This window comes from Lynx canadensis, chromosome B3, assembly GCF_007474595.2.
Source record: "Lynx canadensis isolate LIC74 chromosome B3, mLynCan4.pri.v2, whole genome shotgun sequence".
Taxonomy (NCBI): domain Eukaryota; kingdom Metazoa; phylum Chordata; class Mammalia; order Carnivora; family Felidae; genus Lynx; species Lynx canadensis.
In genome coordinates, this window is record NC_044308.2 from 62,914,943 (window position 1) to 62,942,277 (window position 27,335).

The 27,335-nt window shown below is 41.8% G+C and overlaps 1 protein-coding gene and 1 pseudogene across 1 annotated transcript in view; one reads left to right on the forward strand and one right to left on the reverse strand.

Moving 5' to 3' along the window:
• GPR176 (G protein-coupled receptor 176) overlaps positions 1 to 27,335 on the forward strand; it is a 128,063-nt gene that overhangs the window by 469 nt on the left and 100,259 nt on the right.
• On the reverse strand, positions 110 to 27,177 carry LOC115516037 (annotated as a pseudogene).

The window sequence follows — 27,335 nt, forward strand, 5'->3', positions numbered from 1 at the left end:
CTCCCGGGTGGGCTTCCCTGAGCGCACAGGCTCGGAGAGGGCACGGGATTGGGGGTCGCCGGAGCCGCCGTGGGTTTCGGAGTGCCTGGCAAAGTGGAGATAGTGGGGTTTAAGAATGCCCGGGTAACTGCAGGGAAGTTAGGCAGGGATCGTCGACTCCAGCCCCCATGCTGGAAGCAGAAGAGTTCTGGTAGGGCTTTATCTCGGCCGGCCCGAGGACCGAGCTTGGTGCAGGCGGAGGTCCGCCTCCCAGGACGACTCTTGCAGAACACAACCCTGTGCCCATCATACCAGGTGGGCGCGGTGGCCCGAGCTCTTGTTTACAAATAGCAACAAAGATTCTGTTTTGTTACTGACGACTGCTGTGTTTTGCACTACCATCTATTCCTATATACAAAATTATTGTGAAAGTCTTATTTTGTGCGTGTTTTATGGCTGGCTTCAGATCACCGACCTACTTGCTGATAAATGGAGTTCATCTCTGTTGCCTTCTGATATTTTTAGAAACCCCAAACAACAAATCCCAGTCTATTTCTCTACCTGTGTTTTGTTTTGAAGTGCAAAATAAAGACAGGATAAAAACCTCAAAACACCACTGACAGATTTAGATATACTTGTTCAACTAACTGAAATGAGTGGTTAGTAAAAAACGTTTGTCCACTATCATGAGAATTACCTGTACTTCTGGTAGTTACTCTTTAAATGATAAATGATGACAATATTCATTTCTTTTGAGGTTAGTTGAACATGTTGCATATTACTTGTACATATGTGGCTTCCCTTCAAATGTAAATTTTCTGATGTGGCATTTAAAAGATGTAAAAAGATGTGATTATGTGTGATATTATGGCCAAGAGCAGCCTTAAAGTTTCAAAGTAGGAATAGATTACTTTTTTGCAGACACCTGTGAGTTTCCATGGCAACCAAGATACGTGACATCAAAAAGACTGGAAGGATTTTAAGTGCTTGGAATTTCCCTTCATTATTTCTCTAATTGTCATCATCCTGTCTTACTCTGTCATAATATTTATCTTCCACATTTTCTCATAAGGGCATTTTCAGGATTAGACATCAGTGTGGCTATGTCTGTGTGTGTGTGTGTGTGTGTGTGAGAGAGAGAGAGAGAGAGAGAGAGAGATGTATTTTTATGAAAATGATACATGCACATTAACAAAAGGCTTGTGTCTACCAGTTATTTCAGTATTAACAAACAAATACTGAACACCTAATAGGTACCATGCACAATGAATTGTAGATTATTGGGAATTAAATTTTAGTGTTGTCACATTTGCTTAAAGTGTAGATTATTGGGGAGGCAGTAGAAGTGGCTGCATTTTTATTTCTGCAGGGATATATCTATATCTATCTAAACATATCTATATATCTAAAACATTTATATCTATATCTGTTTTTATTTTGCTTTGTTTTCCCCATTGGTAACTTTAACCATGAAGAAAGATGGTGTTGGGAGAAATTTTCCCATAGTTTGACTCCGAAATTTTGAGTACTATTGAAATAGAAAACAGCATGTATGTGAAGGGCACAAGAGTGCACACTTAATAAATGTTAGTTCTGCTTCCAGTTACCTTCTGTTTTTGTAAATTACATTGGATTCAGAAATCCTAGGTAAATCTGCCCTTACATCAACTCTTTTCTCCCACAGCATCTTTTGTTTTGTTTTTGTTTTTTTGTTTTTGGTTTTGTTTTTTTGAGAGAGAGAGGGAGGGTCAGAGGGAGAGGGAAAGAGACTCTTAAGCCAGCTTTGTGCCCAGCATACAGCCAGACAACCCCGGAGATCATGACCTGGGCAGAAATCAAGAATTGGTTGCTTAACCTGCTGAGCCCCCCAGGTGCGCCCTGCCCCTACAGCACTTTAATTGACATACAAGAACAATATTTGTGGGTTTTTCCCAAGAGGAGACGGATTTCCCCCTTGATCTTTAGTTATGCCTCACTTGGCCAAGGAGGACATATTTTTTCCCTTCCATGTTACTTGGCCTTCCAAGGAGAGAGAAAATTCCATTTGTTCCTTTTTATTTTCAGAAAAACTATAAATATGATTAAATTTATTCAAGTCACAAGTTAGAGAACTTGTTCAAAAGTGAAAGCATTTCAGGTTCCCTTAAAAGTTTAGCTGAATCATAACATTGCCTGTGTACTTCTTATTTACTACTATTCTTAATTGTTGTCTGAGGATTTGACCTGTATAAACATATCTATGTAGTTGAATCCTCCTAAGTAATGCCAGAGTTTAAGTTGCAAAGCCGTGTACATTTAGTTTCAGGGCAAGTAAACTTGTGAAGCAAGTTTTATAAAGTACTCCCTCTCAAAAAAAAATAGAGCAAAATCATAGATTAGGAATAAAATAAAATAATTTATCATGGAAGAGTCTGTAAGACTGAAAAGTAAGTGGAGGATGGAACAGCATCTGGAATAGCATGAGATGCTTATTTAATCTGTTCTCTTGTCCTCAAACAGACAAATGAGTTTTACTTTTATTTTTTTCCCTTTAATCAAATTCAGACTTACTTCCTAGATTGCCTCAATAGATTTTTTTTTCATTAGAATTTTCAGAGGCCCGCTGTTAGGGGAAAATAATTCCTTTGTACTGCTGATGTCTTGCACTCTTTTTTGGAAACTTTATTTGCCCTGTATGAGGAAAAAACCCAATTTGGGATAACTGTAATATTCCAGCCCTAGGGAACATTAATTGCCTTTTGAAAATGAACTCAAGAATTGTATATGATATTCTTTCAAATAATGCCTTTTGAGGGCTTGTGTAAACTAGTGTTTCTCGGCCTTCTTTATGCAACATCTTGGGATATCTTCAGATACGCTGTAGTTCTTGAAAGAGTGAAGTAATTTAGATTCCCCTTTAGTAAATATAGGCACACAACACTTTTAGTATTGAACAGGATGAAATCAAAGACTCAGAAGGATATGAAATCACCATTTCCAATAAGTGTTTTGGATCTAACTCCTCATAGTTGATCTTTCTTTCCCTTTTTCCCACTCTTGGGATTCACAGTCCAAGTGCATGGAAAGCTCAGCTACTCTCTGGTGCTTTCACCTGACAAAGGTCAGTGGCTGTTAACTAGCCTATTACCTCTAGCCGCCCCCTGTACAAATTGGAGGCATCTGCTTGTCATGATTGGAGGCAGGAGATTTTTATAAATGAATTTGCTCTTACTTAAAGAGAATGAGCATTGTGGAAAATAGCCAACAAGCTATCTCCTTCCTTACCAATGGTCTATAGTATGAAATTGATGACCCTAAGTGGAGGTCCATCTTGTCGATGACCTGATACCTTGAGGTGCTTATTGAAGTATTGATTTCAAAGGAAATGTAGGGAACTGTCTTACTGGTTTGACAGATGACCTGGATAGACACCATTTTTGCTCATGATTGTTCATGAACAGTCTTTCAACAAAACCAAGTCTTTGTACTTGACAAGTCTTTCAACAAAACCATATGGGGCACCAACAATGTTTATGGAACTTGTTTGACAGAAATATACTTTTGTTTTTGATACTGGTCGAAATGAACCAGATAACAGCTGGCTAATTCTTGCAGTTCCTTCGTTAAAAGTTTGTTAGAAACAGTGCTAATACTAGTGTGTGCTTAGGAGTCATGATTATACAGGATAATTTTTTACTTAACTATAGGTATAGCCAATAATAATGTGATATCAGCAGCCTTATTCTACCTGCTGTTTTGGTATTTGGTATGCCTGGAAACCTAGTAGACGAAATCAAGAGTAAGATGTCTTGGATTGACCTAAGAAGTTTGAATTGGTGAAGTCAGTTGTTAATCAGCCAGTGATAGTAGGTGAACTCATAATGTATTGATTCAAATTCTCTCACGTTGTCTTTGATTTCCATGTGATGTATGCATTCCCACCTATTCTTTTCTAATGTAGGATATTAGGTGCAGAAAATCCATCTGACCTCCATCTGCATGAAACACTTTTTTTTTTTTTAAATTTTTTTTTTTTTAATGTTTATTTATTTTTGGGACAGAGAGAGACAGAGCATGAACGGGGGAGGGGCAGAGAGAGAGGGAGACACAGAATCGGAAACAGGCTCCAGGCTCTGAGCCATCAGCCCAGAGCCTGACGCGGGGCTCGAACTCACGGACCGCGAGATCGTGACCTGGCTGAAGTCGGACGCCCAACCGACTGCGCCACCCAGGCGCCCCAATGAAACACTTTTGGTAACGCTATGCTTCTCCTTACTAGGTCTTCAATGTATATCCTTCCACTTTTTAATTCTTCCTGGAAATTGAATTCTGTGAAAACTTAGAATAGTAGATTTATTGACGTAAAATTTCTATACTACACAATTCATGCAATTATAGTATATAATTCAGTGATTTTAAATTTATTCACAAAGTTAAGCAGCCATCATCACTGTTAATTCTAGAACTTTTTTTTTTTATCACCCCCCAAAGAAATCATGTACCCATTAGTAGTTGCTTCCCATTTTCCCTCAATACCCTGAGACCTAGGCAACCACTAATCTATGTTCTGTGTCAGTGAATTTGTTCTGGACATTTCATATGTATGGAGTCATACTATTGTATGTTCTTTGTAATTGGCTTCTTCTTTCACTTGGCATAATGTTTTCAAGGTTCATTGGTGTTGTAGTATATACTTTATTCCTTTTCTGTTGCTGAATAATGTTCCATTTTACGAATATATCACCTTTTCTTTATCCATTCATCCATTGATGGACATTTGGGTTGTTTTCACTTCCTGACCATTATGAATACTACTCTGAACATTTGTGTAGTTTTTGTGTGGACTTAATGTTTTTAATTCTCCTGGGTATATAGCAAGGGTGAACTTTCTGAGTCATATGGTAACTCTAAGTTTATTCTTTTAGGAATTGCCAGACTGCTTTCCAAAGTGACTGCATCATTTTACATTCCCACTGGCAGTATATGAAGGTTCTAATTTGTCCATATCTTTGCCAACATTTGTTACTGTCTTTTTGATGATAGCCATGCTAGTGGGCATTAAATGGTATCTCACTGTGGTTTTGATTTGCATTTTGTAATAACTGGTGATGTTGCACATCATTTCATGCTCTTTTTGGCCACTTGCGTATCTTCTTTGGAGATTTGTCTGTTAGGATCTTTTGTTCATTTTTTAAAAGTTTTATTTATTTAAGTAATCTCCACACCCAACTGGGGCTTGAACTTACAATCCTGAGCTTAAGAGGCACACCCTCTTTTGACAGAGCCAGCCAGGTACCCCTCTTTTGCCCGTTTCTAAGTTGGGTTTTTTGTCTTTTTGTCTTGAGTTGTAATCGTTCTTTATATATTCTGGACACTAGATTCTTGTTGATACATGGTTTGCCAAAGTTTTCTCCTGTGGATTGTCTTTTCATTTTACTTTTGGTGTGCTTTAAATAAAAGGTTTTATATGTTGATGAAGTCCAATTTATCTAAATTTTTTTTCTTAATTATTTTATTTTAGAGAGAGAGAAAGAGTGAGCCAGGGAGAGGGTCAGAAGGAGAGAGAGAGAATCCCAAGAAGTCTCCGTGCTTGTCTTCTGTTTTATCCAGCATTTCTAGGTCTTCATAGCAGTCTTCCAAGTTCTGCCATGTTGCCAGAATCTGGAGTTGTAGAATAAGCAGAATCCAATAAAAGCGGAAGGTGGAGTGATTGCTAGACAGGATTCTAGGAGATATGTAACCAAAAGTTAGGTCATGGTAAAGTGAGGTGGTGACATCTGGTCAGAGGAGGAATGCCTTAGAAGATTAAGGAAAATAAGTTGGTAAGTGGAATGAGGGAAGGGGAACTCAAGAAAGTTTAGGCTGAAAAACATTAAGAATGTGTATATCTGTTTATATGTTTCCAATATCATTTTGACCTTTGACCATATTTTACTGCAGTTTCATATGGTTCAAACTAATAGTCTGTTTTTTTTTTTTTTTTTAAGCAAACGTGTTGAAATAAGTTAGGGTTAATAGTAGCATATTTTAAAACAATTATTTAGGGAAGACAAAATGGACTATTGGTCCAAAATGGACTAATGGACTATTGATGATACACAGATTTGAATTGGGTATGGAGAAAGGAGCCCCCCTGTCTTTTGTTTATTTATTTTTTAAAATGTTTATTTATTTATTTTTTGAGAAGGAGAGAGACAGAGTGCAAGCAGGGGAGGGGCAGACGGAGAAAGAGACACAGAATCTGAAGCAGGCTCCAGGCTCTGAGCTAACAACAGCAAGCCCACCGTGGGGCTTTTACTCATGAACCACGAGATCATGACCTGAGCCGAAGTCAGATACTTAACTGACTGATCCACCCAGGTTCCCTCCCTGCTCCCCCCCCCCCCCCCCCCCCCCCCCCCCCCCCGCCCCGGCTTTGTTTTTTAAAGTTTATTTATTTATTTTGAGAGAGAGAGCGCAAGTAGGGGAGAGAGAGAGGGAGAGAGAGAATCCCAAGCAGGCTCCACACTGTCAGGGCACAGCCCTGTGGGGCTGGGACACACGAGACTGTGAGATCATGACCTGAGCTGAAACCAAGAGTTGGACGCTTAACCGAATGAGCCACCCAGGCACCCCAGGAGGCCCCTGTCTTTTGAGGCTACCGGGAGGGAGTAAAGCAGTCGAAGGTGAAATGGATGTTTGGAAAGAAGAGTACTGAGACCCATATGGATCTGAGTACCTGTTTCTGATATGCTGCTTTTGCATTTGCAAGCAATTTTCAGGGAAAATGCCTTCAAATGGACTTAAGCAATATGTATATTTTTTGAAGATTTTATTTTTAAGTAATCTGCATACCCTGTGTGGGGCTGAACCCACAACCCTGAGATCAAGAGTCACATGCTCTACTGACCAAGCAGCCAGGCATCTTGGACTCAAGCGATGTTTTGATTGGTGTCCACACTTGATTCAGAGGAATACTGGGAAACAGTTTTCTTTTTAAGTTTGTATGTATGTGTATGTATGTATGTATTTAAAATTTTTTTTTTTTTCAATGTTTATTTATTTTTGGGACAGAGAGAGACAGAGCATGAATGGGGGAGGGGCAGAGAGAGAGGGAGACACAGAATCGGAAACAGGCTCCAGGCTCCTAGCCATCAGCCCGGAGCCTGACGCGGGGCTCGAACTCACGGACCGCGAGATCGTGACCTGGCTGAAATCGGACGCTTAACCGACTGCGCCACCCAGGCGCCCCTGTATGTATGTATTTAGAGAGAATAAGAGAGAGCACAAGCAGGAGAGGGGCAGAACGAAGGAGAGACAGAATCCCAAGCAGGCTCTGTACCATCAGCACATAGCCGGATGTGGCACTTGAACTCCTGAACTGTGAGATCATGACCTGAGCCCAGATCAAGAGTTGGACCCACTCAGGCTCAACATACTGCACCACCCAGGTGCCCCAGAAAATAGTTTTTTCTGGCCTGCAGTGAAATCTTGCTTCATCAAATCTGAGCCACTCTGAAAAACTTCCAGATTAATCCACAAATATCAAGGCAACTTAGCACTTTGAATACATTTCTAACAATGGGTTATTAAAAGTTTTGGACTTTGATTAAAAAATATTATTTCTGGGGCGCCTTGGTGCTCAGTCGGTTAAGCATCTGACTTTTGGTTTCGGCTTAGTCATCTCTCTGTTAGTGAGTTTGAGTCCCGCGTGGGCTCGCACTGTCAGCACAGAGCCTGCTTGGAATTCTCTCGTCTCTTTCTACCTCCCTGCCCGGTTCCTGCGTTCTCTCTCAGATTAAATAAAATTAAAAAAAAAATGTTCACATACATTTGAATCTCCTCTGATGCCTCTCCTCATGCCATTCTCTCCCATGTCTTCAAGAGCTGATGGCTACACTGAATTGGGTATCCAGTTTAAACTCCCTTCCTGTCTGTCCTTTTGGTGCTCCTGTCGCTGACCTGTGATCGTGAAGTTTTTTGCCAGTGATGCTTAGTCAATGCCTATTGCATGGACACATGACTCTGTATGCAGTGTTGATTTACAAATAATGGTCTCATTGGCGCCTGGGTGGCTCAGTCGGTTGAGCGTCCGATTTCGGCTCAGGTCATGATCTCACAGCTCGTGAGTTCGAGCCCCGCGTTGGGCTCTGTGCTGACAGCTCAGAGCCTGGAGCCTGCTTCTGCTTCTGTGTCTCCCTCTCTCTCTGCCCCTAACCCACTTGCAGTCTGTTTTTGTCTCTGTCAAAAATAAATAAACATTAAAAAAAAATTAAAAAAAAAAATAATGGTCTCGTCTAGGAAGACTACATGTGGGCAGTTTAGGAAAGAGGGTCTTTAATGAGGAAAGACTAGGAAGGTTTTGCTAGTAGGATATGGGTGTCTCCTGTGCAGTGCAGGTACCCGTGACTTACCAGCCAGTGTGGTAACTACCAGTCAAGAATATTCCTTTTGCCTTACATTTACATTGGGTTTTGCAGTGTATAGCATAAACCACATTGTTCCATTCAGTCACGATAACCTTATGAAATAGTATAGCGACATTTTCTGTTTTTGTTTTCTCAACACGTTTTCTTCCCCACATAACACTGCCCTCCCTCTATAACGTGTGCACGTCTATCAGTGAGCCTCCCTTCCAGTATTCATCAGGGATTTTAGTTGCAAACAACAGAGCCTATTGTCAAAAGAAGACACAGCTACAAAAGCATTCAGTAAAGAGAAACATTTTACCTGCAAAGCTGACTTGTAAAGGGCGTTCAGATTTTAGAGGGACTATTGCCAATTGAAATGTACAACAGGTATTTAAAAGCAGCCACAAGACTACCATGTTTATAATTACTGTGTTTGCTGTGGGGAAAAAAGTAGTTACCTTACACGAGTGTTACAACCTCTAAGAGTGTGTCACATCAGCATCGCAGGAGTCAATAAGGTTGTGAATAAAGTCGTTTTTATTAGGAGTCAGTGACTTATAGGAAAGTCTCAAGATTTCATTTGTTTTGTGGACCAGAACTAGACAGTGGACCCTGAGTCTTTTAATGTTTTTATTTTGGGGGAGGGAACGGGGCTCAGGTAGCAAGTATTTACTTTCTCGTGGTGGGACATAATGTGCACATTTTTGCATAATGCAGCAGGGCAAGGTGTTGTACTTCTACATCAAACTAGCCAGTTTATGAAGAAAGAAATTTATTACAGGATATTAGGTTACTTTCAGAATTTATGGGAGAGTCTGGGAACCAGGGACACTCAAATATGCACAGTCATACCACTGGTTCTAGCAGAATTTATGAAGCTATTGTCATATACTACCAATGACAAGGGTTTCGATTCTAGAACCCTAGGGCACAGCTGGCCCAGATCTACAACCAAAGCGTCTTTTTTTTTTTGTTTTTTGTATTTACAAGAACCTGATCACTGCACCCAGCCACCACCTCACATAAATCATGTCTGCTTGGGAACATCTTCTGGACAGAATATAGATCATAAGCCTGTACCATAACTGCAAGGCTCTGAAAAGTAGTATTTTTAGCTTTCCAGCCTTTATAGCAGAGGGTAGCAGCTGGTTGAAAGATTATGGAATGAATATTTAGCGAATCAAACTAATATCTGCCGCTTTGTACTTCATGTGGTTCCTTATGTGACTATCCTTCCCAGTGCTCAGTAGAGCCTCCCACCCTGGGAGACAAGGGTGGGCACATGATCCAGGCCTTGCTGGTCCCAGGATCCTATTTCCCTTTCCCCACTGATTAGTTCGGGGGTGGTCATGCGATCCAAGCTTGGTCAGAGTACTTGATATTAGAGATGCTGGTAGAAAAGCCTTTTTCCAAAGGGGCTGTTAAGCAGGGATGAAGGAAGCCAGGAGCTGTCTGCTTCGGAGGGAATGAGGGCAGAGAGACAAGCAGACATGAGGGTGAGAGAAGAGAGGGGGAGGAGGAGGGAGAGAGGATGAGAGAGAAACCATCATGATATTGTGGGAGTCCCTGGAAGAGCTTGTATTTCCCAATTACATGAACGGAAAAACCCAAAGTCTCAGGGTTTTTTTTTGCTTAAACTTGGATGACATAGGTTCCTGTCACACACAATAAAACTATCCTGGTATCTATATCTATACTAAGTATTTCTATACTGTCTGTATATCTATCTACCTATCTATGTATGTATGTATCTATCTATCTATCTATCTATCTATCTATCATCTACCTATATATTTATGTAGTATTTTTCTTTCCATGCATATCCATCATTTGGGTAAACAGATTCAGAGGGATAGTGACTTGCTGATTAGCACACTCACAGCCGGGCAGGGCCTGGTGCCCTGGAAGTCTGATGCCCAGGAAGGAAGAGTTACTGAAACCCAGAGCTCTGAGAATTCAGCAGGAGCAGGATGTAAGTCTGGTAGGTCAAGAGGTCAGCAGTGGAAGGCTGTATCCAGGTCCAGGAAAATAAAGGCGACTGAAAGCCATGGGGTGTTAAAGCCCATGTGTGTGCAGAGGCAGAAGGCCAGAAATTTTACTGGGCCAGGAAATACTGTGGGAATTGTTCCTAATCAGCATTTAGCCTCATTCTTTTTCTCTCTCTGTTAAACATCTTTATGGAAAAAACCAACGGTTACTTACACATCGTTATTGGTAGTTAATTGATACAAAAACCTAGTAGCAAGAAAAAACCTGGCTGTGTTAGAAGAGGGAAAAGTTGCCACTGTTAGATGAGCCCTGAGCTCAAGTCTCTGGGTTATAAACTGGCTTCTGCTTTCTTGAGTTGTTTCTAAGAGAGTTTGGGAGGTCATGGGGCAAGGCTATGGGTGAGTCCTGGGAACAACCATCACCAGTCACTTGGAGGGTGTGGATGAAGTCCTGGACATTTGCTTGGTCCATGGTTGAGGGAGTGGGCTGCTCTACATTTTCTCCTTCAAATTCACCATGGCCAATGTCTGGCTCTCAGGACTGTCGAAGCAGAATCCTTCTGTGGGGGTGAAATGTGTATCCTCAGCTGACCCAAGCCCAGGACATGGAGGGGAGAACAGGGGCTTTGTTAGTACGAGGTCCAGGCCTCCAAGTGCAAGGAAGAACCTGGGCCAGACTCTTGTGGGCACTGTCACATTAAACAGATAATATAAAGGCAGAAGGCACAGAACAAGTGGCAGAAGGTGGAGAGGAGCAAAGCAGAGATACTTATCCTCCACAGCTTCCAAACCATCTTTCAGTTTCTTTAACATGTCAATTAAAATTTTTTCAAGTTTATTTATTTTTAAGAGAGAGAGAGAGGCAGACACAGATTCTGAAGCAGGCTCCAGGCTGTCAGTGCAGAGCCTGACATGGGGCTTAAACCCACGAGCTGTGAGATCTTGATCTCAGCCAAAGTAGGATGCTTAACTGACTGAGCCACCCAGGAGCCCCTAACAAGTCAATTTAAATACTACTAAAGGCTGTGGTATTGTCTTTGCTGTTCTCTCTGCCCTGGGATATTCTTCCCTAGGCGTGTTCTGTGGCTGGCGTGTGTTCCTCCTTTAAACTGCAGCTCAGACGTCACCCTCTCCAAGATAGCTTACCTAAACTAGTCCCCCCTTCACTTTTATGACATCATCCTCTCCATTAGGATGCAGCATGTCCTCCATGAGGACAGAGATTTTGTTTCATTCACTAGCATCTAGAATGGTACCTGGCATGTAGTTGGTGCTCAGTAAGTACTGATTAGTTAATTGAGTGAAATGCTTAGGGACCATTAACCAGAACCAAGAATTAAATAGCCACTGTCTTGATTTGCATGCAGCTTAGGAGCTTTCTGGAAAAAAAACATGAATTTTGCCCAAAGCCAGGACTCAGCCACACATAATCATATCCAGTGGCCTGGAGAGTGCTCACAGAAGCCAGATATTTGGAGGGACAGCAGGTCTCTTGATAGGAAATTCACAAGGACAGGAGTTATAGCCTGATTTAAGAGTGAGTCTATGAAATCAGACAGGCAGCATTTTGAACCAGGCAGCATAATGTGTGTGGGGATGTCACTCTAGCTTTAAAAGCTTTTGGATCCGAGACAAAGTCAAAATTATTGCTTGAAGCAGCTTGGGCATGACCCAGCCTATGGGAGAGTGGCTGAGAGATAGTGTTGTCATCAGGGAGCTACAGGTGGCGTTTGACTGTTTATACTGAGACAGATGGCTCCTAGCTGTGTGAGATCAGAGTGGTGCCCGTGAGTTTCTACCAACTATTCTGGAAATACTCCTTCCTCCTGTCTATCCGGGAAGCTCAGTGGACGGATGGGAGTGTTCAAGAAGTCTGAAGACAACAAATAGGATATTTTCACTCAGCCAATTATGGGTTGAATTATGTGCCCTCCCCACCAAAAAGAGAGAGAGAGAGAAAGATATGTAAAAGTCCTAACGTCTGGTACCTCAGAAGGTGACCATATTTATTTGGAAATAGGGCTGTTGTAGATGTCATTGCTTAAGATGAGGTCATAATGGAGTAGGGTGGATCCTTAATCCAACACAACTAGTGTCCTTATAAAGACCACAAAAAGGCAGAGACACACTATGTGCTGGAGAACACTATGTGATGATGCCTTCACATAGTGAGTTTGGAGTTTCATGGCTGTGAAGCCAGGGAACACTAAAGAGCCGCTAGAAGTGGGGAAGAGGCAAGGCGGATCCCCTACAGGTGTCAGAGGGAGCACGGCCCTGCCAACACCTGGATTTCAGACTTCTATCTTATCTAACTGCAAGATAAGACATTTTTGTGGCTTTAAGCCATCTTGTTTCTGGTCTTTTGTTTTGGCAGCCCTAGTAAACTACTACACCAAAGCAGTGGACAGATAGTAGGTTGAAAACCCCGATTGTTGCACAACATTGAATGCAGTGGGTTTTACAAAAGAGCAACTTCAGCTGATAGAATGTGAATCGATGCAATGCAGGCTGGTCATCACTTGTTCTGTCCACTTGTGCATACACAGCTTTCAGCACCTTTTCAAAACTTTAATTTTTTATTTTAAGCTAATCGTAGATTCATGTGCGGTTTTAGAAGATAATACAGGCGTGCCGTGTATCCTCTACCTGGTTTCCCGCAATAGTACACGTGTGGTATGTGTGTATGCTGGGTACAGTATCACAACCAGGATATTGACGTAATCCAGATACATCACTGCAAGGGTTCTTTTTGTTACCTTGTCATAACCATATCCACTTTCCTCTGTCTCCTACCCTTTTCTTAACTCTTGGCAACCAAGAGTTATATGATCTCCATTTCTATAAATTTGTCATTTCAAGAGCTTTACATAAATGGAATAATAATATAACACTTTGGGGATATATAAAAATAATAACACTTTGGGGATTGGCGTTTTTATCCAGTATTACTTCCCTGGAGATTCATCCAAATTGTTGTCTGTATCTATGGTTTATTGTTCCTTTTTATTTCAATTCTCTTTACATGACCCTCTGGAATCAAAGCATATGGGCAACTCCACATCTTTTCTGTTCTTAAGTCACGAAACACTTTTGATTTAGTACATAAGATGTGCAGTCCGATGAAAGAGGCAAAGCTCCAAACTTCATAGAAAATGAAAACTTGTCCCCTCCTCACAATCCCCAGTCCAGGCCTATTGCCTGGGAGAAGCTTGAAGTTGGACAAGAGAGTCTGGTTGGCTTCCTTTTCCATCTTGAGCTTCTGGCCAAGGTTTCTTGGCCCTCCAGGATTGGTGCTGAGGTGGGGCTTGGTTGATGCAGGGGTGGAATACGGAGATGTAGGAGGGCCAGAAAAAAGCCATAAAGATGCATCCTGGTGTAAGTGGGTTCATACTCTCTGGACTGTCACTTGTCCCTTGATAGTGGTGATGCCTTCCCATATTCATAGTTGGTAGCTTACTCTGTCCTTGGTCCTTTGAATGCTGCTGGACCTCCAGCTTCTCTCTGTTGAGGGCTGTTTGTCCCTGCAGGTGGCCCTCTTGGACAACTGTCGTGACCCCAGGCCATTGCTTTCACTCCTTGGCCCTCACCTGGTACAAGGGAACACATATGATGAATTCTGAGAGTGCAGGCTGCCCCCTGTAGCTTCTTCTTTGAGTACTCATCAGCCCATCTCTGGCCCTTTAAGTTTCTCAGAGAGGAACTAGTCATAATTCACTATAAGCCCCGATTGCAGAGGACACACATCAAAGCTGTCTGCATGGGCTTGCTGAACCCCCCCCTTACTCACTAGGCTTGAGGAAAGATGGGCAATGCCCTCCCTTCTCTTCTTGGTGGGTAGGACTCGGTGCCCACCCATAGCTCTCTGTCTATTCTTGTATACACTCCAGACAGGTGATAGTTCAAGTGTTGTAACCATTGAACCATAACTTTGAAAAATTCGCATCTTGTTCTGATACCTTACTCTGGTATTTATGGTATCTTGATGCCTTGGTAAAATTTTCCCAATTCCAGTGACTAAATAGTATGTTAATTTAGAAATACTTCTTTTCTACTTAAAAATTATGAAGCAGTTTTGCTCATACCTCTTTGACATCTGCAACTGTTTTTGTTGGGGAAACATTTTGGAATCTTCTCATCCAGTTTTTCAGGGCCCATCACCATGACTTCTAAGCTCTGTGAACGAGACACTGTGCTTCCCCCCTAACCCCCCAACTCCTGCATGACATGGCCCCTGAGATTTCACCCTAAGCCGCAAGGCCAGTAACTGGTTTCTTTAGGGCAGGAATGGTGAATGATACCGTTGCCTTCTTTCTCAATTATTCCATCAGATGACTCTTATAGGAAGTCCAAAGTAACATTGACTGAGGTAATTTGAGGTCATTGTGCCTTTGCCAAACAAAATTCTGAATCAAGTAACTTATTACTTGTTCCAAGTAAAGTAATTGAGCGAATGTCTTGTATTAATAGTGATTTTGTATTTTCTGAGCGAGAATGTTTGAGGACATCTCTGCTTTGTGTTAGAGGGTCTGAGATATTTACTCCTTGATTCCCTGGGTATCCCTGTGTGCTCATTTGCACCTTTAATTACAGCTACATTTTGTTGGGGCTTCCTGGGCAGTTTCTTAGGGCAAGAAACACTTCCCACGGCTGCTAAATGGAAAGGAAAGAATAACTCTCTGAAGTCCACCTAAGTGTGAATTTAATTTCCAGGAACACAGAGTTCAAGCGAGACTCAAGCAGAGACAAAATAATCAAATTTTGGTTTTCAGACCTTCTCACTGATGAGAATAGCACCTATTGTATTTGTCCCGTTGTTTCCGTGGCCTTCTTCCAAGGCTGCAAATCTTTAGCAGCAATGATTGTACAAATTATCAGAAGCCCTAAAATGAAGCCCATGTGAAGGTCAGGATTAGGGGCTAGAGAGTTAACTGCCTGTTTCTCTGTGGGATGCTGTTATTCTTAAGAGTACATGGGACTTTTCTCTGAAGAGCACCAAATCATTTTTCTGGTTAGTAGCAAGTCAGTGGGCTCTAGCTAGTGAGGATCACATCAGGTGTTTAGGAAGGGTAGCTTCTAACCTGGCCCTGCTGTTCAGTGATGGGTTTACTGCCTCTCTTTGTGGTTGTAATTGTGAGGCAGAGATTCTTAACCTCCGGTGCATAAAGATCACTTGTTAAAAATGCAGATTCCTGGGGCTACTGGGTGACTCAGTCGGTTGAGCGGCTGACTTCAGCTCAGGTCATGATCTCACAGCCTGTGAGTTCGAGTCCCACGTCGGGCTCCGTGCTGATAGATCGGAGACAGCAGCCGGCTTCAGATTGTGTCTCCTTCTTTCTCTGCTCCTTCTCCCTCCCACACTCTGTCTCTCTCTGTCTCTGAAAAAAATGAATAAACCTTTAAAAAATAAATTTAAGAAATGCAGATTCCTGAGTTCCACCATCAGAAGTTTCGTTTGGTGGGTTAGACATGGAGTCTTGGTGTCTATATTTTCATTTATTTATTTATTTGTTTGTTTGTTTGTTTTAAATTTTAATTAATTTTTTATTTAATTTTTTAAAAAGTTTACTTATTTATTTTTGAGAGAGAGAGAGAGAGAAAGAGAAAGAGCAAGCACAAGTGGGGGAGAGGCAGAGAGAGAGAGGGAGACACAGAATCTGAATCAGGCTCCAGGCTCTGAACTGCCAGCACAGAGCCCGATGCGGGGCTTGAACTCACTAACTGTGAGATCATGACATGAGCCAAAGTTGGATGCTCAGCCAACTGAGCCACCCAAGCTCCCCTATTTAATTTATTTTTTTAATTTACATCCAAGTTAGTTAGCATATAGTGCAACAATGATTTCAGGAGTAGATTCCTTAGTGCCCCTGACCCATTTAGCCCATACCCCCTCCTACATCCCCTCTGGTAACCCTCTGTTTGTTCTCCATATTTAAGAGTCTCTTATGTTTTGTCCCCCTCCGTGTTTCTATATTATTTTTGCTTCCCTTCCCCTAGGTTCATCTGTTTTGTATCTTAAAGTCCTGAGTGTCTATATTTTTAATGAACACTTTCTGTGATTTTGATGCTGGTGTTTCACACTTACACATTGATCTAAGGGATGTCTGGCTGACATCTTAGTCTGTGGACATGACAGGTGGGCATCATGCACACTCCCAGGTTATAGAAGGGAGACGACTAGTTATTTAAGGTAAGTGCTTGAACCATTAGAAGACATTCCCCCCACCCCTCCCCAACTTCTAGGGGAGTAATAACGTTGCCTTCAGACTTACTCTTGCAAAGAAAGTTGTTGGGGGGGGAGTAGGAATTTAATTTTGGTGTTCTTGGTACCAGTTCTACCCACCCATCTTTTAATGGCAAGTGTTGTTTAAGGTCTGAAGGTACCGTGGAGAGAATACATACCTTAATTATGAATAGGCCGAGCCTCTTCTCAAATCGGACTTAGAAAAAGGAACTTACCTTAAAGTTTTATGAATGAGGTAATCTGATTTCCTAATTCCTCCCTTGCTGACCGTCTCCATCTCAATATATATCCTATAGGTAATAACAGAATTATTTATTTAAAAAGGCAAGAGGGGGGGTTTCTGACAGTTGCCTTTTGAGACAGACCTTTTTATAAAAGCCGTGGAGGGTTATGTGACTCCTCCCTTGTACGTGTGTTTTCTCTGCCTCTCCACCTAATGTTTCATTATGAGGTTCAGCTGGAATACTTGACTGTCGAAAAGAAACATGAGAGAACTGTCCGAAGCCACGTAAATTGGCAAACACAAAGTCATCCTAATTATTCTATGCAGACTCAAGACACTTTTTCAGAATTTCCACTGAGATTGAAACCAAAAATGTAGACAATTTGCACCATCTCATGGGGATTCGTCATATACTCACCCCTAGTGTCTTTGGCTGCTTTGCCATCAGCCATTTTGGTCGTGCTGTGCTCTACCTTCTTCTGGGACTTTTTTTTTTTATTTAAATTTTTAAATCTTTATTTATTTATGAGAGAGGGACAGAGTGTGAGCGGGGAAGGGGTAGAGACAGAATCCAAAGCAGGTACCAGGCTCCGAGGGGTCAGCAGAGAGCCCAACCACGGGGCTAGAACCCATGGACCTGGAGATTATGACCTGAGCCAAAGTTGGATGCTTCACCAACTGAGCCACCCAGGCTCCCCCTTCTGGGACTTCTTGATGCCTCTATAATTGAGGTCTTGAAATTCCACCCACGTGCCACCACTGTGGACTTTCCAGTGTCCTTGAAATGTTTTAAGCCTAAGTGTATCCTCCAAATATCCAGTATATGTGCAGCAAGAGTCCCAAACTGGGAAACTAAGTCTTTATCAAAAGAACCACAGGCAGTTTAGATATAGGAGTTCACATAATATAGTTACGGGTCATTTTTAGCCTGGCACCAAGGAGAACAGAGGGGGCAAGTGAGTGACCAGAAGGACCAATTCAGGGCCATTTGGCTTTGGAGAGTATTGTGGTGTGCAAATCTCTTGTTAGAATACGAACAACAAGGGAGCAGTTGGGCAGCTTTAAAAGTCTACTCCACTGCAATTTGGTGTGCTTCTTAGGCCTTTTTATTGTTAATATTAGGTATCTTTAATTTTGACTGTGGGATCTTTGTGTACTGTCTCAAGGTATAGAATGCAAAAGTCTAGTTTAGCTGCCCCTTTGTAACCTTTTTTTTTTTTTAATCTTTATTTTTGAGAGAGAGAGAGAGCAAGAGAGAGAGTGAGACACAGACTGGGAAGCAGGCTCCAGGCTCTGAGCTGTCAGCACAGAGCCCGCTGTGGGGCTCGAACTCACAAACGGTGAGATCATGCTCTGAGCTAAAGTCGGACACTTAACCAACTGAGCCACACAGGTGCCCCTGCCTCTTTATAATCTTACCATGAGTCTTGCGCTGTTGGGGAGTTTGGCATATAGGTTGAATTGAACTCACGTACGCTGTTAACTTCATGTTAACGTCAGTATGTCGACTCATATTGAATTGAACATCTACTGAAACTCCCAAGCTTTTATTTCATGTACTGCTGTTATGCTTCTTTTTCATCATTCTTGTTTTGATTCAGTTTAGGAGCCCAGCTTAGTACTTCGGTTTATCATCTTTTTAAATTCATCATTCATCTAAATTCTCAAACAAATTATTGAATGGTATAGGGAGAAAAGGTTGGAGATCTTGTGACTAGTGATCTGGTTATTGAGGTTAGTTTGAATTTACTATTCAAAAACCCTTTTGCAATAATTGTTAACAAGTTATTAACTAGAACTCTCAGGTTATATTTCTTCATCTTGTTTACAAAAACATTTGGAGACACCCTCTCAGATATTTTACTGAAAGCCAGGTATATCATGTCTACTATATCTCCTAGGCTTACTGATAGAAGAAAATAAGGAGATTCTGGTATGATTGATTCTTAGTGCATCTGGGCTGGCTCCCAGTGATTACTTCTGGCCTTCCCATCAATAATTAATTCTATGTCAGGTTGGCCAAGATGAGTTTTGCTATATTTTTCTTCTTCCTCTTTTCCATGTCTCCAGTCTTCTGGTTCCTTTCCTCTTCTCCATAATTCCTTAAAGTTCTCCAGAGTTGGTCTGGAATAGTGCTTCTCAGACTTTAATGTGTGAGTGAATCTGCTAGGGGTCTTGTTACATTGCAGGTTCTGATTCAGGCGGTCTGGGATAGGGCCTGAGATTCTGCCTTTCTAACAAACTACTAGGTGCTGTCGGTCCTCAAACTATTCACGCTGTGTAGGTAGGAACTAGAAGACTTGGTGTTCTCGGTAACAGGTCTAGATTTGAGTGCTCCGCTAGAGCAGGAAGGAGATCTCTGGTGGAGGTCTCTTATTTCAACACTTATAAACTCATCAGCACCTGTATACTCCAACAGTTATCTCCTTCGTTCCGTTATTTTCAGTGTCTCTTACTCCCACTGGCTCCTTTGCCCCATCCTTCTTGTATCTTTCACCTTATAGTGCCTTTCTTCTTCTGTTCACAGACTTCTTGGGAGAATAGCCTTGTATTTCATTCTTCCATTTTAGTCGCTCCTGATTATTCCTCAACCAGCGACTCTGATCATGTCACTCTCCTCTTAGAAACCCTTCCATGGCTTCCCAATCCTTCTGGCTCCTTATAGTGACATTCCACAACCTGGCTCCTATTTCCTTCACCAGCCCAATCATCTTACACTCCAGGAATTCCAGTCTACTTGTTGTTCCCAGGGCACATTATTTTGTTTCCAGTCTCCTTGCCTTTGCTTTTGTTGTTTATTTGTCCATAAAAGCTCTCCCCTGCCTTAGTACCTGGCTAATTTCCCTCATTCTTCAGACATTCCTTTCTCTCTCTCTCGCTCTCGCTCTCTCTCTCTCTCCTTAGAAACTTAAGTTAAGGGGTGCCTGGGTGGCTCAGTCGGTTAAGCGTCCGACTTCGGCTCAGGTCATGGTTTTGAGGTTCGTGAGTTTGAGCCCCGTGTCGAGCTCTGTGCTGACAACTGAGAGCCTGGAGCCTGCTAAAGATTCTATGTCTCCCTCTCTCTCTCTGCTCCTTCCCCACTCATGCTGTGTCTCAATCTCTCTCAAGAATAAATAAACATTAAAGAAATTAAAAAAAAAAGAAACTTAAGTTCATATCTCTATTTATATTTGTTATTTGTATAATTCAAGAATGATTGAAATGAGGTGTATTGGTGCTTTTCCCCCTTTAGGCTGCAGCTATAACTGTAGAATTATTGGAAGGAGGTATTAACCTGACATGATGGTGGTCGGTTGTATTGAAGGATTTTAAGGATACAAAGTCACTTGGCAAAGTCACCATAAATCTTATTAAATATTTTTTTTACATTTGTTTTTTTTTTTTAAATTTTTTTTTTTTCAACGTTTATTTATTTTTGGGACAGAGAGAGACAGAGCATGAACGGGGGAGGGGCAGAGAGAGAGGGAGACACAGAATCGGAAACAGGCTCCAGGCTCTGAGCCATCAGCCCAGAGCCTGACGCGGGGCTCGAACTCCCGGACCGCGAGATCGTGACCTGGCTGAAGTCGGACGCTTAACCGACTGCGCCACCCAGGCGCCCCTACATTTGTTTTTGAGAAAGAGAGAGAGAGAGAGAGAGAGACAGAATATGAGCAGGTGAGGGGCATAGAGACAGGGAGATACAGAATCTGAAGCAGGCTCCAGGCTCTGAGCTGTCAGCACAGAACCTGACACGGGGCTCAGACCCACAAACTGCAAGATCATGACCTGAGCCAAAGTTGGATGCTTAACTGACTCAGCCACCCAGGCGCCCCCATAAGTCTTATTTTTTAAAAAGGGCATACTTAATACTCATCACTCTCTAAATGAAGAGGGAAGATACTTTTATTTTGTTTAAGTTTATTTATTTTTGAGAGAGAGAGAGAGAGAGAGAGAGAGAGAGAGAGGGAGCATGTGCATGGGGGAGAGGCAGAGAGAGAGGAAAAGAGAGAATCCCAAGTAGGCTCCATGCTGTCAGCGCAGAGACCCATGCAGGGCTTGATTTCACGAACCGTGAGATCATGACCTCAGCCAAAATCGAGTCGGAGGCTTAACGAACTGAGCCACCCAGGCGCCCTGAGGTAAAATATTTTTAATTAGTTTATCATGTGTGAATTATTCCAGCTGACCTGTACAATGTTCATTGACATAGCTTCATGGGAATGAAGCAATAAAATAAAAATGGCAAGTTTTATCAGATGAGAATATTTTCACTAATGTGGTCCACAGAGACAGTGTGAACGGTGAGGTTTTCAGATGATACTTCAGAACCTTGACGGCGTCTTGCATTGCCTGCCCGTGGGTGCAGAGTAACAGACAAGGTCACTTGCTGGCTTAGAGAGGAGCCTCTTGTAAATCACTAAACTAATTGGGGTTCCTTGATAGTAGCAGGGAATACAGATGGAGAGCTGCCTGAAAAGATGCAAACACTGAGGACTTGATGGATTATTAGCTGATTATTCAAACTAGAGAGGCTCAGGACTTGAAATAAGTGAAGTCCAAAAGAAACTAGACTCACATCAGATAAAAATTTTTAATAAAATTTAAAAATATGTCCCATAGCTGTGGTTATGATCTCTCAGGCAACAAATGCAATTTGCCACCAGATGTGTCGTTGCTATGACACTTGCAGATAGATATACGAAGGGATGGTGAAAGGTGGAGATTGAAGGGCAATAGTTTTGAAACCTTATTTGCCAAATGATTTTAATGTGTGTGTTTCACAGATAAGTCTTAATCCTTTGAACATAATAGGTATTCTATAAATGTGTGTGGAGGAAATATAGAAATACGTGAAATATTTAAAATTCAATGTGGGAGGGGCGCCTGGGTGGCGCAGTCGGTTAAGCGTCCGACTTCAGCCAGGTCACAATCTCGCGGTCCGTGAGTTCGAGCCCCGCGTCAGGCTCTGGGCTGATGGCTCGGAGCCTGGAGCCTGTTTCCGATTCTGTGTCTCCCTCTCTCCCTGCCCCTCCCCTGTTCATGCTCTGTCTCTCTCTGTCCCAAAAAAAAAAAAAAAAAAAAAAAAAAAAAAAACCCAAAAAAACCGTAAAATTCAATGTGGGAAATAACCTTTGCTTTTCTTAAGGAATTGTTTTTTATGGTGCAGTTTTGTGCCTGCTGGGTCACATTGTGTCCTGTGTTCCTGTGACTATAGAGAAAGGCATGCAAAAGAGAATAAGAATTGTCAGCTTCATTAAGGATATAGCATGTACTCATATAATTTCCTTTTCTCCAGGGAGGTGGAACTGTGAATGAATTACTTTCTAGCCGAAATACCTGAGTTGGAGCTCTGGTCTCCATTCTCTTCCCTGATTTCCCGGTCAGTCTGTCTCTGGGTAATGACTCTTTTGGTGTATGTTGCCTTTCAGCATAATACATTTATTTGAACTGAACTGTGTGTCTGGTAGGTTGTGCCACAAAACCAAGAACCCACAGCTATAGTCATAATAGTCTATTTTGTGAAATAGTACTTGCCCGTGCCAAATTATTTCTCTTTTGAAAATAATGTTCCTGGGATAAAAATAGGATTTTAGATAAGATTAGTATCGGTTAGTGGGCCACAGGGCTTAAGAATCAGATAGTTCCTTTTATTTTATTTATGTTTAATTTTTTAAGTTTATTTATTTATTTTGAGAGAGAGAGAGAGAGCACAGAAGGGGCAGAGAGAGAGGGAGAGAGAATCCCAAGCAGGCTCCGTGCTGCCAGTGGTGGGGCCCTATGTGAGTTCATGACCTGAGCCGAAGTCAGATGCCCAACCATCTGAGCTACCCAGGCGCCCCTAGAATCACATATTTCTGAGTGTAAGCCCTCATTCAGCCACTTGCTAGCATTTTGTCTTTGGGCTAGCTTTTATTATTTTTAAAATAATTTTTTTCTCATTGTAAAATAGTAAAGAATTTTGAAAGCCTAGAAAGTTATGAAGAATGAATGTTCATATAACATATGAGCACTTTCTTATCAGTAGACATTCTTTGAAAGCCCCATTTCATATTTATGTTCATGAAATTGTTTAATTATTTAATCATTTTCTCAACTTTTTTTTTAAGTTTACTTATTTATTGAGAGAGAGCATGCACATGCTCTCTCAGGGGAGGGGCAGAGAGAGAGGGAGAGGGAGAGGGAGAGGGAGAGGGAGAGAGAGAGAGAGAGAGAGAGAGAGAGAATCCTAAGCAGACTCTGTGCTGTCAGCCCAAAGCCCAAAGTGGGGCTTGAACTTACGAACCATAACATCATGACGAGAAGTGAAATCAAGAGTTGGATGCTTACCCCACTGAGCCACCCAGGCACCCCAATCATTTAATCGTTCTTATATTTTTGGACATTTGTGGTGTTTCTTGGTTAAAACCATGGTAAGTAGTGCTGTGATAAAGATCTTTTAATTAAAAAAAATTTTTGTCCAACTTGCTATTTCCATGGGATAGTTTCTTGGGAAGGGTGTTACAGAATTTTATTTGTACATTTTTAATAGTGGTTTTTGAAGCATTTGATAACCAAAATAGAGTGAAGGATAAGTAATGTAATTGAGCTTCAGTTTTCTTATTTATCTATATCCTAAGGGTAGGAGGATATGGGTTAATATATGCAAAGAACATAGCACAATGACTGGCAAATATTGTTAATGGTTTTGGTCTTTGCTTTAACATATCCATTGTCCATACCATATAATTAAGTGCTCAACCACCTCCATTATCTGTTTAAAAAAAAAAAAAAAGGAAAATAAACTTTTATTGAGTGGTGTGTGTTTATTGTGAGACAGAATTTGTATGTGTGAACATCTAGCCTAATGCTCTTGTTTTTGAAAACTGCCTTAAAAATGTATGTATGAAAGTGAAAGGTAGAGTGGAAAACAGTGTTGTGTTTTTTAAAAGTAATTCTTTGAATTAAAAAACAAACTAATAGGAAATTACTACAGGCAGTGGAAAGCTTGGCCTAACTGGTCATTATATCTGTATTGGTTTTCACCTAGTATCAAAGCTTGTAATTCACAGCTCTGTGAATTTAATGTGTGTTTCAGTTATATGAGAATGGGCTGATGAGAGAAGTAAGAGAGACAGAGAGGGATCAATATTCTTGATACTCCAAATTGTCAGTGTAATGAATATAATTTGAGGCCTGTGAGCCACCTCAAAAGTACCATAAAATGGTACTTTTAATAAATGAATCAGAGAATAATGAAATGTCACGTCTGATTTTTTCCGTTTTCACACAGTTCCTGTATAGAACATGGCTGCGTTAGTTTCTTTTTTTTTTTTTTTTTAATTTTTTTAATGTTTATTTAATTTTGAGAGAGAGAGAGATTGAGAGTGAGTATGAGCGGGAGAGGGGCAGAGAGAGAGGGAGACACAGAATCTGAAGCAGGCTCCAGGCTCTGAGCTGTCAGCACAGAGCCCGACGCGGGGCTCGAACTCACAAACCGGGAGATCATGACCTGAGCCTAAGTTGGATGCTTAACCGACAGCCACCCAGATGCCCTGCATGAGTTTCTTAGGGCTGCTGTAACAGATTAGCCCAAACTGAGTGGTTTAAAATAACAAAAGTTTCTTCTCTCACAGTTCAGGAAACCAGAAGTCTCAAATTGAGGTGTCCACCGGGTCGGTTCCTTCTGGAGGCCCTGGAGGCACCTCGTCCGTGCCTCTGTCCTGCCTCGTGATGGCTCCCACATCACTGGTACTTCCTGGTTTGTAGCCACGCTGCTCCAGATTCTGCTTCTGTCTTCCTATGGCCTTCCTCCCTGTGTCTGTTCTGTGTGTGTGTCCTCTCCTAAAAAGGACGCTAGTCATTGGATTTGAGGCCCACTCTAATCCAGTATGGCCTCATTTTTTTTTTTTTTTTTTTTTTTTTTTTTTATGAAATTTATTGACAAATTGGTCTCCATACAACACCCAGTGCTCATCCCAAAAGGTGCCCTCCTCAATACCCATCACCCACCCTCCCCTCCCTCCCACCCCCCATCAACCCTCAGTTTGTTCTCAGTTTTTAACAGTCTCTTATGCTTTGGCTCTCTCCCACTCTAACCTCTTTTTTTTTTTTTTTTCCTTCCCCTCCCCCATGGGTTCCTGTTAAGTTTCTCAGGATCCACATAAGAGTGAAACCATATGGTATCTGTCTTTCTCTGTATGGCTTATTTCACTTAGCATTACACTCTCCAGTTCCATCCACGTTGCTACAAAGGGCCATATTTCATTTTTTCTCATTGCCACATAGTATTCCATTGTGTATATAAACCACAATTTCTTTATCCATTCATCAGTTGATGGACATTTAGGCTCTTTCCATAATTTGGCTATTGTTGAGAGTGCTGCTATGAACATTGGGGTACAAGTGCCCCTATGCATCAGTACTCCTGTATCCCTTGGATAAATTCCTAGCAGTGCTATTGCTGGGTCATAGGGTAGGTCTATTTTTAATTTTCTGAGGAACCTCCACACTGCTTTCCAGAGCGGCTGCACCAATTTGCATTCCCACCAACAGTGCAAGAGGGTTCCCGTTTCTCCACATCCTCTCCAGCATCTATAGTCTCCTGATTTGTTCATTTTGGCCACTCTGACTGGCGTGAGGTGATACCTGAGTGTGGTTTTGATTTGTATTTCCCTGATAAGGAGCGACGCTGAACATCTTTTCATGTGCCTGTTGGCCCAGTATGGCCTCATCTTATCTTGACCATATCTGCAAAGATCGTGTTTCTAAATAAGGTCACATTCATAGCCAGGAAGAGCTGGGGTTAGGACTTGGACATATCTTTTTAGGGGGACAGGGTTTAACCCATTGCAATGGCAAATACACAAGTTCCAATAGAAACTCACCATCTCTCCTTCCTCCCCATACCCTGCCGGCTTCTCTAACCACAGCTTTATCAAGTTGTGTTACTTACCTACCTGTTTCTCCCTTGTGTTTTCTATTCGCTTCAACTTTTCTGCTTGACTCTACCCTATCTACCCAAGATGGTTTCTTGCTGTAAGAAATTGGTCTCCTTAACCTTCTCTCATAGCCTATTTCTCCTTTCTTTGTGCTGTTCCTCCTGCGTGGAAGGCCTTCTCTCCCTCTTCATCTAAGTAAATCTTATTTCTAAGGACGCGGATTGTGCTTTATACTTTCTTTTTTCCTGTAGCATCTAGTCCAGTGGTAGCACATAGTATGGGCTCAATAGACTTTGATTGACTTTCTGATAAAGTAGAAGGATATAGACCATAGATTGGCAAGAAAATTAAATAATGGTTTTATGTGCCTGAATTCCAAAATTCAAGCTGCTTGAGAATCGGTCTCTCTTGATAGCTTAAATGGTTTAGGTAGACTATTGTTTTTCTCTTTGATTGAAAACTTCCACCCAATATTGTATTTTAGTCTCATTCTGGTGCTATAACCTATTTTGGCTCAAAAATAGCATAAGGAGACGATCCTGACATATCAGTTACTCTGAGAAAATTTTGTTACTTATTGTCAATACTAAGTTCAGGGTTTGGAAGATAATTTCTTATCAGTGGTATAATTTCTTTTTAATGTTTATTTATTTTTGAGAGAGAGAGAGAGAGAGAGAGAGAGAGCGTGAGTCGGGGAGGGGCAGAGAGAGAGGGAGACACAGAATCCGAAACAGGCTCCAGGCTCTGAGCTGTCACTACAGAGCCCGACGTGGGGCTCGAAGCCATGAACTGTGAGATCGTGACCTGAGCCAAAGTCAGGCGCTCAACCGACTGAGCCACCCAGGCGCCCCTTAGTGGTGTAATTTCTGAACACATAAATAAAACCGGCTTTGTAGTTTTGTTTTCTAATTATTATCATCATGGTTACATAGCTGGAAGAAAAGGTTTTCTCCCTTCCTTCCTTCCTTCCTTCCTTCCTTCCTTCCTTCCTTCCTTTCTTTCTTTCTTTCTTTCTTTCTTTCCTTCTTTCATTTAATGAAGTTTTCTTTTCCCAAATAAACAGTTGGTGGGATCTGTCCACGCATCTCCACCAGCAGCTGGGGCATTTCCACCCTTGGTGTTCCTGGTGTAAATTACTTGAGCTCTGTGCTTTGAAACCAGCTTAATAAGGAGCTCCTGAAGGGCTGTCTCAGCCAGGGAACCTCAAATCTTCGGTCTCTTAGAGGCAGCAGCTGGAGTTATAAGCTTATAGTTGGGAACTTTCTTACAGAGTTTGTTATATGTCACTTTGTCAAATAAGACCAGGTTATTGAGCTTGTCCCAAACTTTGCCTTTGGACCACCTCTTCTTTTTGGACCTGCCCCCAGATTCACTGGGTCTTTGTCTTTTTTGGTTGACTTTCCGGCGTCTTTCTTCTTGTTGTTGTCCTTCGGCGGCATGGCAGAGCTTGGAGAGCAGTGGCCATCCCTGCAGCCTCGCTAAGGTGTCATACAAAAAAACTTAAAGGTTTTCTAATCCAGTTTTCTACCTCTTCAAAAAGGAGAAGGACTGTAGCAACACTGACTGCTTCCTGTCCCTTGGGTTCTGTCTTATTCCAGTAAACTCCACAGTTGTATATCTGAAGGGACATGTATG